Genomic DNA, 12,621 nt, shown 5'->3' on the forward strand with positions numbered 1-12,621 from the left:
GATCGGGGTACCACCAAGTGAGAATAGCCGAAGGGGATGAACCCAAGACAGCTTGTGTAACTAGGTATGGGTCCTTTGAGTTCTTGGTAATGCCACTCGGGTTGACAAATGCTCCGGCCACATTTTGTACCCTAATGAATAAGGTATTACAACCTTTCTTGGATCATTTTGTGGTTGTTTATCTTGACGATATTGTGGTATATAGTAAGACGCTCGAAGAGCATGTGGGACACTTGGCTGAGGTGTTCCAAACTCTACGAGAAAATGAGCTATATGTCAAAGAGGAGAAATGCTCCTTTGCCCAACGAGAAGTGCCATTTCTAGGCCATATTGTGGGAGGGGGCACGATTCGAATGGATGAAAGAAAAATTCAAGCAATTGCCGATTGGGAGTCACCAACCAAGGTGACGGAGTTGCGGTCTTTCCTTGGATTAGCAAATTACTACCGTCGCTTCATTGAGGGCTATTCCAAGATCATTGCACCCTTGACGGACCTGTTGAAAAAGGGCAAAGTGTGGGATTGGGACCTTCGGTGTGAGAAAGCCTTCAACCAAGTGAAGCAGGCAATAACGAGTGAGCCTGTACTCGCATTGCCCAATTTTTCAAAAACGTATGAGGTACGCACAGATGCTTCGGAGTATGCAATTGGAGGGGTGTTGATGCAAGATGGGCATCCGATTGCTTTCGAGAGTCGAAAACTTAACGAGACGGAACGGAGATACACGGTCCAAGAAAAAGAGATGACGGCAGTGGTGCATTGTTTGCGCACATGGAGACAGTACTTGCTGGGTTCCAGGTTTGTGGTATTCACTGATAATGTTGCAAATAGCTATTTCTTAACCCAGAAAAAGTTGTCCCCCAAGCAGGCTCGTTGGCAGGTTTCCTAGCAGAGTTTGATTTTAGCATGGAATACAAGCCGGGGAGTGCCAACATTGTGGCCGATGCACTTAGCCGAAAAATGGAATTCGCAACGATAAGCCAACCTGAGAGTCCCTTATTAGAGCGCATTCAAGAAGGACTGTCCCTTGATCCCACGGCTAAAAATCTAATAGAGCTTGCTAGAGATGGAAAGACGAGGTGATTTTGGCTCGAGGGAGAATTGCTATACACTCATGGGCAACGTCTATATGTGCCTCAACATAAGAATCTACGAAGGGAAGTCATGAAGGAATGCCATGATTCAAAATGGGCTGGCCATCCAGGAATACACCGCACCTTGGCTCTATTGGAGGATCGATTTTATTGGCCTCACATGGGGGATGATGTGGAGACCTATGTGAAAACTTGCTTAATATGCCAACAAGATAAGGTTGAGTTGAAAGCCCCTGCTGGTTTGTTACAACCATTGCCCATTCCGGAGCGCCCATGGGAGAGCTTGTCCATGGACTTTATCACAGGCTTGCCTAAATCTGATGGATTTGCGAGTATTTTTGTTGTGGTGGACAGGTTTTCGAAGTATGCAACTTTCATCCCCGCAACCAAAGAATGTCCTGCTGAGGAGGCAGCTCGCTTATTCCTTAAACATGTGGTAAAGTATTGGGGAGTACCACAGTCTATCATCAGTGATCGAGATGGGCGATTCACGGGTCGGTTTTGGACAGAGTTGTTCAAGTTAATGGGCTCAGACTTAAACTTTTCCACTAGCATGCATCCTCAAACTGATGGGCAAACTGAACGAGTGAATGCATTGTTGGAGACGTATCTTCGACACTATGTAAGTGCAACACAAAAGGATTGGCCAAAGTTGTTGGATGTTGCCCAGTTTTCGTACAACTTACAACGAAGTGGGGCAACGAACCAGAGTCCATTTGAGATAGTAATGGGGCAACAACCGCTTACACCCAATGCAGTTGCAACTCGTTATGCGGGACCGAATCCAGCAGCTTATCGATTTGCGAGGGATTGGCAAGAGCAAAACGATCTAGCTAGAGCTTGTCTACATAAGGCAAGTAAGCGCAACAAGAAATGGGCAGATCGAAATCGAAGGGACGTACAATTTCAGGTAGGTGAACCAGTTCTTGCCAAACTACACCTGATTTTGCGACATGATGGGTTGCACAAATGACTCGTTCGGCGGTACGAGGGGCCATTTCGAATTGTGAAGAAGGTAGGCAAGGTGGCCTACAAGCTCGAGTTGCCTGAAAAGCTTAAAGTTCATCCAGTATTCCACGTGAGTATGCTTAAACCATTCCATGAAGATGGAGAAGACCCAAATCGAAGCAAGTCTGAACGAGCAACAATGGGGGTAAAAGTCGCCTATGATCGAGAGGTCGAGAACATCAAAGCGGATCGTATGGTCAGACGTAAGCACTACCGACCGTGGCGCGAATACTTAGTCCGATGGAAGGGATTCCCGGATAGTGAGATGAGCTGGGAACCTGCTGAAGCCTTGTGGCAATTCCAAGACAAGATAGATCGATACCATGCAGGGGACGCGACGAGGGCGTCGCTAGATTTGGTGGGGGAGAATGTCATGGGTTGCGCATGGGAGCCCGCAACCATGACACATCTGTGTGAACCATCAAGAAGGCAGGAGGTCATTTGGCCCAATCAGACCGGCCCGTTGCTTGAAGAGATTGAAGGCCCATCTACAAGTTAGACAAATATAATATATTATTTTATAAGATTACATATCTTAGATAAGATATGTAATCTTAGAAGATATGATTTTATATTCTTAAAGGTTTGGTGGTAGGTGGCCTTTAATCATAGCCGTTGATGTACTTAATTTTACACCGTTGGATTTGGGGAGGCTCAACTATAAATAAGAGACCTCTTCCCTCATTGTAAATCACTTGAGTTTTGAGTAAGAAGAATCCTTAAGAGCATTCACTCAAACTTTTCTCTCTTGTGTTCTTATTTTCCCTGGCTTGTTCTTGTCTCATTTTTCTTTCATCTTGTTGGCTTTGAGTTGCTGTCGCTTGAGTTGTGTTTTTGGGAGGAATTCTGTTGAATCCTTCTTTTGTGGAAGTTAGGCTGACTTAGGCGTTTTGGAGTAAGAAACTGCCTAAGGCCGCACGGATTCTGAGGCAAGAATATTAAGTCCGTGACACTAGCATCAGCACTGATTTTTTGATACTTCTAGTGAAGGGAAGCGACATTGTGTTAGGTATCCAGTGGCTTCTGTTCCTAGGTTCCACCATTTGGAATTTTGCTTTGTTAAGGATGCAATTTGATTATGGTGGCCAGACTCATGTTCTTCGAGGAATTGTTCCTAGAAGCTTACAACTGATGTCAAGGGGTTAATTGTCCAAGTTTTTTAGTTTGGCAGGTTTGGGTCCTTGCCCTATGTTGCTTGCTTCCTGCCTGCCAGCAAATGTCTTTATCCTTACCTCATTGATAGCTAACGCCAAACTTGCAAGCACTCATTATTGAATTTGATGATGTGTTTCAATCACCCTCAGACCTACCTCCTATTAGACGACACGATCATTGAATTCCCTTGGTTGATGAGAACCAAGTGGTGAAGGTCAAGCCCTATAGGTATCCAGCAATCCAGAAAACTGAGATGGAAAAGCTTTTCCAAGAAATGCTATAGGCTGGAGTGATTAGGGATAGAGGTGAGGAAAATTCGATTCGATTCGAAAAAATTAAAAAAAAATTTGAATTTCAAATTATTCGAGTCGAGTTCGAGTCGAGTTGAATTTTTAAATTCAAATAATTTGAATAATTCAAATAAACCGAATATAAACTATATTTTTAATTTTTTTTTTAAATTTTAGGCTTTTACTTAATTACTTTAACCCAATTTTCCTAAACCTAAACATTTTATTTTATCCCATTTTCCTAAGCCCATCAGCCCAAAGATTTATTTTCTCAAATCCCAATTCCTTCCCCAAATCAAACCCTCATGCCCCAGCAGGCAGCAAATTTCATCATCCAAAGCCTAAATTATTTTTCTTCTCTGTTCTCTCCATTTTCATTCAATTCAAACCTTAAAATCTATTTTTCACAAAAAAAACCTTAAAATAAACCCTTCTTCCTTCTTCCTTCTTCTTATTCTTAATTATTAGTTCATTCAAACCTTCAAATCAAAATCCTTACCTCCAAATCGAGTTGCTGTTCCTTCTGACCGAGGCCCTCTGTTCTCTTCCATTTTAAGCTCGATTTTTTTTCATCTTTAAGGTTTGTCTTGAAACAGTTTTGAATTATTGAATGATTTTCGCTCTATTTATATCTGTTGAGCTCTATTGAATGATTTTTGCTCCATTTTCCTTCTCCACTTACCTGGTTGCTTTTGTAGTATACTGGTATGGGGCACAACAGAGTCATTATCTGGTTAAGTTTTTAAAATGAAAGAATTTAACTTATTTGTTGCTGGAATTATTTGGTAAAGTCATTTTTGGCTTGAGAATAATTAAAAATGATACCTCCCCACTCCCCACAGATGAAACCTTTAATTACACGGTTAAAATAATTGATTTGTTTTACTAATAATTAAAAATAATTAAAAAAGTTTTTTTTTTGTTTTGGAAGATGTAAAATTCTTTTATTATTATTAATAACTAAGCAGTAAGCAGTTAAGCACGACCTAATATAATATTAGTAATAATGTAATATTAAAATTTAATAGAGAAAAAATGTTAGCCAATTAATTTCCCAAAGTACTAATGTTATATTAGAAATAATATTAGTAATAATGTAATATTAATAGTAATAAAAGATTTTGCTAACATTAAATGATGAATAAAATATTGATTACCATATTTAAATTATAAATAAAATATTAATTAACTTTATAAATAAAATAACACTCAACTAGAATTTTTAAAATACCATGTTAACTAACTTTTAAAGTTTAAACTATAGTTTAATAGACACCCAAATCTTTTAATGATAAATCTTTTTGGCAGGATAGATCTCAAGAAAACTAGGCTTCAATTTTCCTTTCATGTAGCATAAATTCATTTAAGGTTAATTACAAGTCACAAGTTAAATTTTAATTCAGTTCTTAAATTTTAAAATATTTCAATTGAATCCTTAAATTAAATTATTGGTTCAATCAAGTCATTTCATCGTATAGTTATTAGTTTTGTTTAATTTATTTAAACTTTTCTAAAAGTAACAAGACCCATTTCTAACTGAAATTTCTATCTTATTCTTTTTTTTTGTTTAATTTATGCTATTGTACTATTATATTAATTAATTTTTAATTTAACCGATGTATTAAGTTTGATTTTAAATCAATTATTGGTCATGGTCAGTGATTGCAACAAATGTTTACTTGTAGATGAGTGATCCAAAGTGAGATGGTTCAACTCAAAGTTCACAAAATTCTTCCCCAAGTAGAGATGATCAAAAAACAGCTAAGGAAAATGTTCGAAAAAAGATTACTCCAATGGCTGCTTGTTGGAACCATTTTACCAAATTTGTGACTAAAGAGGAGGAGAAGAGAGCAAGGTGCAATGCATGTGATGTTACTTACGCCATGAAATCAACTTTGGGTTCTACAACAAATTCGAATAACCATTTGAAAACATGCCTAAAAAGACCTTGAGGTAATACTTCTGATCCGAAGTAATCAGAATTAGCATTTGTGAAAGCTAGCCAAGAAACAACGGATTTATCAACTTGGGTGTTTGATAAAAATGCTGTTAGAAAAGTATTGGTTCATATGATAATTGTGGATGAACTACCTTTTAAAATTATAGAGGGAGAGGGTTTCAAATACTTTTTTTCTATAGCATACCCACGGTTTAGTCTTCCATCTCGTTGGACAATTAGAAGGGATTATCTTGATTTATTTAACTCCATGAAGAGTGTGATGAAGAATTGTTTTGAAAAAGATATAAGTAGAGTTTGTTTGACGACAAACACTTAGACTTCATTGCAGAGGATATCTTACATGGTTTTAACAGCGCATTGGGTGGATGGTGAGTGGAGGTTGCAAAAAAATGATTATAAATTTTTGCCCAATATACACTCATAGAGGTGAAAGCATAGGTCAAGCCATTGAAAAATGTCTTCGAGATTAGGGAATTGAGAGGGTTTTCACTATTACGGTTGATAATGCATCCTCTAATAGTATTGCCATTGAATATTTGAGAAAGAAATTGAATTATCGAAATACTTTTGTTGCAAAAAAGGAAAACTTATTCATATGAGATGTGTTGCACACATTCTTAATCTAATTGTGCAATACGGTATTAAGGATGCTTTTGTGTTTGTGAATCGAGTTAGAGGTGTTGTGAGGTATATAAGAGCATCACCATCGAGGTTGACAAAATTCAACCAGCGGGTCAAAGAAGAAATGTAAGGCTCAATTGTGTTTAGATGTGCCTACTAAATGGAACTCAGCATATATGATATTAAAAGTGGTCGAAAAGTATGAGCGTGCATTTGAATCATATGTACGTGATGACTATAATTTTTTTCTTGACCTTAATGTTGGAGATGAAGTTCCTATATTTGATGATTAGGAAATTGTTCGAAGAGTTATAAAAGTATTAGAGCCTTTTTATCATCTTACATTAAAGGTGTCCGGATCTTTGCATGTTACCTCTTATTCACTTTTTGAATTATTGACGGATGTGTATTGTCTTTTTGATGGGTGGCAAAATTGTGGAGATTTAGACATAATTTCTCTAATTTCCAAAATGAGAGATAAATATAATAAGTATTGGGGTGAAGGAAACAAGATCAACATGCTAGTTTACTTGGCTGTCATCTTTGATTCGCGATGTAAAATGATTGGACTTTGGGGTCAATTTGCTTTTTCCTAATATTGCTAATGACATTATGAAAATGATTGATAAAGAATTGCATTGCTTGTTCAATGAGTATTTTTCTAATGTCGGAAGAATTCAATTGTTTGAAGGCAGATCTAGTTCTTCGACAAATCTTTGCAGTTCAATGGAAAATGAACAGTTCTAGATTCCCTATTCTTGCATAAATGACTTCGAATATTCTTACTATTCCTATTTCAACGGTTGCCTCGGAAAGTGCATTTAGCACGGGTGGACATGTTTTCAATAGTTTTAGAAGTTCTCTAACTCTTTTCATGGTCGAGACTTTGTTTTGCACACAAGATTGGCTTCGAAAGCTAATGATGCCATCAATCTTGAAGATTATGTTGATGAACTTCAAACCATGGAAGATGGTAATATATAAATTTTAATTTATAAAATAAACTTTTGTGTTATTTATATTAGTAAGCATTCTCATAATTTAACAAATACTTCTGTTATTAAATTTGCTAGACTTATCCAAAATACCCTAAGATCAAGAAAGTAATATACTTAGCATTAGTTTATAAAGTTAACTGTTTATTTAATTTATTTTTGCAAACATTTTTTATCATTTAACTAACTCATTCAATACTTCTACTAGATGTTTCAAGATTATCAACGGTGTTTGAAGCACAAGAAGAAACTTAAACTATTCTATAATGGTTTTTGAAGTGATGTGTTATTGTTATTAGTTTGGTTTGATTTGTTATTGTTGTTGGTTAATTGGACTTTTTTTTTTTGGATTGGTATAGATTTCTATTGTATTTGGACTTTTGCTTATGTTTTTTTTAATTATAATGTTGTTGTTTTCTTTGACTCATGCTGTTTACTTGGACTTTTACTTATGTTTTTTATTATAATCTTGTTGTATTATTTTTGTTGTTTATTTGGACTCATGAAGAAACTTAAACTATTCTATAATGGTTTTTGAAGTAATATGTTATTGTTATTAGTTTGGTTTGGTTTGTTATTGTTGTCGGTTAATTGGACTTCTGTTGTGTTCTTTTTTTTTTTTGGATTGGTGTAGGTTTCTATTATATTTTGGACTTTTGCTTATGATTTTTTTATTATAATATTGTTATTTACTTCGACTCATGTTGTTTACTTAGACTTTTACTTATGTTTTTTTATTAAAATCTTGTTGTATTGTTTTTTGTTGTTTATTTGGACACATGTTGCTTGTTTAGGTTGATGTTATGTTGCTTTTATTTATTCACTTATTTACTTCAATTTTTTGTTGTATGATCAAGTTTAAAAGCTTTAAAGAAAATTATTTTTTTGAAAAATTACATAAAAATAAACAACACTAAAGTCATTTTTTAAAACATTTAACTCGATCAAATATATTTGATTCGATTCGAATTCTATTTCACTCGACTCGATTCGAGAAAAAATTCAAATTAAATTAGGATGATAAAATAAGATTTAAAAATTTGATTAACTTAAAATTTTTTGATTCGATCAAATGCTCACCCCTAATTAGGGACAGTAACAGTCCATTTGCTTCTCATGTTGTGATGGTGAAAAAGAATTGACCATCAAAGACAAGTTCCCTTTACTTGTTATTGATGAGCTTCTTAATGAGTTGGGTCATGCTTCCTTTTTCTCCAAGCTAGATCTGTGGTTGGGCTATCACCAAATCAAAATGTATGAGAAGGACATGCAAGATTGCCTTTAGAACATGTGAGGGGCACTACGAGTTCATGGTAATGCTATTTGGCGTAACCAATGCACCCTCAAGTTTTCAGTCATTAATGAATTGTGTTTGTAAGAAACTGTTGAAAAGATTAGTTCTAGTATTTTTTTTATGATATATTAGTGTATTTGAGGGATTGGTCATAGTATCTCAGACACCTAAAAAAGGTTTTACAACTTCTAAGGGTGAACTAGTTGTATGCAAAGAAAAGCACATGTAATTTTGGCACCACACAAATTACATATCTGGAACATTATTTCTGTAGGGATAGTTAGCATGGATTAGTATAAAGTAGGATGGGTTTTGAATTGGACTACTCCCACATTTATTAAGGAGCTAAGAGGATTTTTAGGGTTGTCAAGCTACTATAGGAGATTTATCAAAGGTTATAGTGTATTGGCCAAGCTCCTTATTGCACTTTTGAAGAAAGAGGCCATCTGGCAATAGGATGTCAACTATAAGGAGCCTTCTAACAGTTGAAGGATGTTATCTGCTAAGCACCAGTGTTGGCTTTAGCTAACTTTCAAGAAGTTTTTTGTGTTGAAACTAATGCATGTGGAACTGGGGTGGATACAGTTTTACAACAAAAGAGGATACCAATGGCCTTCAATATATGACAAAGATATGCTAGTAGTGTTGTTAGTTGTAAAAAAAATGACACCCTTACATGGTTGGTAAACAATTCTTTATCAAGGCTTGAAATTCTTGTTTAAACAACAAGGCATCACCCCATATCAAAGGAAATGGGTGGCTAAAATGCTTGGCTACGATTACTCCATTTACTGTAGGAGGGGAACTCAAAATACAGTTGCTGATGCCCTATCAAAAGACCTCGTGAGCGAGAAGGTCAGTTGTTCCAATGTTCTGCTGGAGTAATACTGACTTGGTCTAAAATGTAGGATAAAATTTTAAGTGTCACTTCAACTAATCCTAGGTTAGAACAGTTGTGGAAGGAACTAGAGTGACAACCTCACCTACATCCTAAATACTTCTGGGATGGTAAGGTTGAGAAGAAAAGGGAAAGTGGTAATAGGAAACAATCTCGAGCTAAGGAAGTCCATCTTTGAACTCTTTTTTTGAGAAGCTAGAGGGTGTCATTCTAGAGTATATACTACCAAACATAAAATAGCAAGCCTCCTGATAAACCTTAAAAGTAACATATTTTAATCCTATGCTTGGCATATTTTTGGATGATTTATCATAAGATTTAGTGGATTTGATGCTCGTAATCCTTTAATTTCATGTTTTATATCTAGATGAGCATAGGAAAGCGAAAAGTGCAAAAAAAGGCCAAAAACAGACAAAATGGGTTTATTTTAGTGCTTCATACGGCCTAGACACTTCTATACGGGTAATTCACACGTCCATGTGTCATGGCCGTGTCAACTTAAAAGCATGTCAAAATTACACACGGCCTAAGCACCATCACACAGGCATGACACGAGCACGCCATACGGCCGTGTCCCTGTCGAGACCTATTTTAATTCTACTTGGAAAAGGATAATTTTAGGCTATTTTGGGCATTCCAAAGTCTATTTAAATACACGATAAAAGGATCAAAGAAGAGACACAGAGTATAAGGCAAAAAATACTCGAAGACAGTCATTGGAATCTGCTCGGAAGCAGGATTTACTTCAAGATTGAAGATCTTCATTCAATCTTTACCGAAGTTTATGGGTTTCTTTATATTTTGTTGTTTTCCTAATTTTGAGATATTTTCCCCCATCATTATGAACTAGATTTCCTAAATACCTAGGGAAGATGAAACCTAAGACGAATCTTATTATCTTTTGAATTATATGATAAATACTTGTTTTTATTCTTAATTATGAGTTTTAATCCTTACTTTAATATTTCAGGATATTAATTCAGGTTTTAATGTGCTTAATCAGTGGATCAAAAGTCCCTGTTTAAGAGTAGATCTTCCATAACTAAGCGGAGTTGATTGCAATCCTAGAGATAGGACGACATAAATCTGTTGGATCATAGATCGAGTTAATGCAACAATAGGGGTTTTAATTAGAAAAAGATTTCAATTAATCGACCTAGAGTCAATTGTTTTTAGTCTCGAGAGAGAAATTAACATAAGCTAGGGATTTTTACGGATTAAGTCGAGTGAATAAATCATCTAATTCAGAAGTAATAAGGGAAGTCTAGGTGGACTCTTCCATAGGTATTGTTTTCTCCATCAGTTTTCCAAAAGTATTTTCCAACTTTTATCTCTATCGTATTCTTAGTTAACTAGATAGTTAATCTTAGTTTAAAAACATTCCTTTAATTCTTAGGCTAGATAATAAAAAGATAGTAATTACTAGTACTTTTAGTCTTTGTGGATACGATATTTCCGGTCTTACCATAACTATACTACTGTTCGATAGGTGCGCTTGTCTTAGTCGAATTTTTAGTCAGTTTAGCGACCATCAAGTTTTTGGCGCCGCTGCCAGGGCCTAAGATATTAGGAACGCTTGAATTTTATTACTTTATCCATTTTTTATTATTATTGCAAATTAATTTTTTAATTTAATTTTTACTTCTCTTCTAATCTCCCTGTTAATTACTTCTGGCAGGAATCTCTAGTTTATGACTAGAAGGAACCCGTCAGGGCTTTTGCTATTTGACAATGAGATAGAAAGCACAGCTCGCAGAAATAAAAAAGAAATAAGGCGAGCCTACAGTATATAGAGGAAGAGCAAGAGGACGAGACCGATATTATCGAAGAGATGATGAAAAATTTGAATAATCCGCTACCTCCTGTAGTTGCTGCAAATTCAGTAAATCAGAATCCTGCTCCTCGTACTATTTATGATTAAGCTAAGCCTACTTCAATAGAAACTAAATCGAGTATTGTTAGACCTGCTATTTCTGCAAATAATTTTGAACTAAAACTTAACATGATTCAAATGACACAACAGTTTGTTCAGTTTGATGGTTTGCAGGATGAGGATCCAAACACTCATTTAACAAATTTTCTGGAATTCTGCTGCACCTTTAAGATCAATAGCATTTTTGACGATGCCATTCACCTTCGGTTCTTTCCCTTTTCATTAAGGAATAAGGCTAAACAGTGGTTGAACTCGTTACCTGAAATATTTATTGCCGGCTAGAACGGCTAAATTGAGGAATGATATCGCTTTTTTGTGCAGACGGATTTAGAAACATTATATGATGCATGATAGAGATACAATGATTTATTGAGAAGGTGCCCTCACCATGGGTTACCTTTATAGCTACAGGTTCAAACTTTCCACAATGGTTTGAATCCCTCAACTAGACAGATGTTTGATGCAGCAGCCAGTGGAACCATAAATAATAAAACATCTGAGGATGCTTATGAGTTCATTGAGGAAATGTCACTGAACAATTATCAGTGGCAAGTCATGAGGACAAAGCCGATAAAAGCAGCTGGAGTTTTTAACGTGGACTCGGTTACAATACTGTCCAATCATGTAGAACTTTTGAATAAGAAGATTGATGGTTTATTTGGATCCACTCAGGTACATTCAGTAATGCAGTACGATACGAATGGAGGTGAAACAAGTAGTCCAGATTCATACCTTATAGTCCCAGCATGGAAAACGAACAGATGAATTATATGGGTAATAATCCTCGACCTCAAAATAATCCTTACAGTAATACATACAATGCAGGTTGGAGGAATCACCCAAATTTTTCATGGGGAGGACAAGGTAATCAGAGACCACCACCACCGCTAGGTTTTTAGTAACAATCTTATCGGCAGGAAAAGAAATTGAACCTTGTGGAGATGATTTTGGTGTCAGAAACCCATTTTCAGAATATCGAATCTACACTTAAAAACCAGCAAGCATCAATCTAAGGACTCGAGAATCAAATTGGTCAACTTGCAAAGATGATTTCTGAACGACCACAAGGTAGCCTGCCTAGTAACACTGAACCCAATCCAAGAGAGCATGTGAAAGCAATTACATTAAGGAATCGAAAAATGTTAACTGAACCCGAAACGAAGTTGCCACAAGAACCTGATAAGGAAAAGGGCGAAGAGGTCAAAACTGATGAGGCTAGCACTTTAGTGCTTAATGAATATAAACCATCCATCCCATATCTAGCAAAGTTGAAAAAAGACCCTTGGATGCTCAATTTGGTAAATTTTTTGAACTTTTTAAACAGTTACATATTAACTTACCTTTTGTTGAAGCTATTTCGCATATGCCCACATAT

The 12,621-nt window shown here is 35.9% G+C and overlaps 1 non-coding gene across 1 annotated transcript; it reads right to left on the bottom strand.

Annotated features, from left to right (window-relative positions):
• Window positions 1-11,535: 11,535 nt before the first annotated feature.
• On the bottom strand, window positions 11,536-11,641 carry LOC121205203 (small nucleolar RNA R71). The gene has a single exon (XR_005900288.1). It is a non-coding gene; the product is annotated as a small nucleolar RNA R71 (small nucleolar RNA).
• Between the last annotated feature and the right edge of the window lie 980 nt (window positions 11,642-12,621).

Source organism: Gossypium hirsutum, chromosome A08 (assembly GCF_007990345.1).
Source record: "Gossypium hirsutum isolate 1008001.06 chromosome A08, Gossypium_hirsutum_v2.1, whole genome shotgun sequence".
Taxonomy (NCBI): Eukaryota; Viridiplantae; Streptophyta; class Magnoliopsida; order Malvales; family Malvaceae; genus Gossypium; species Gossypium hirsutum.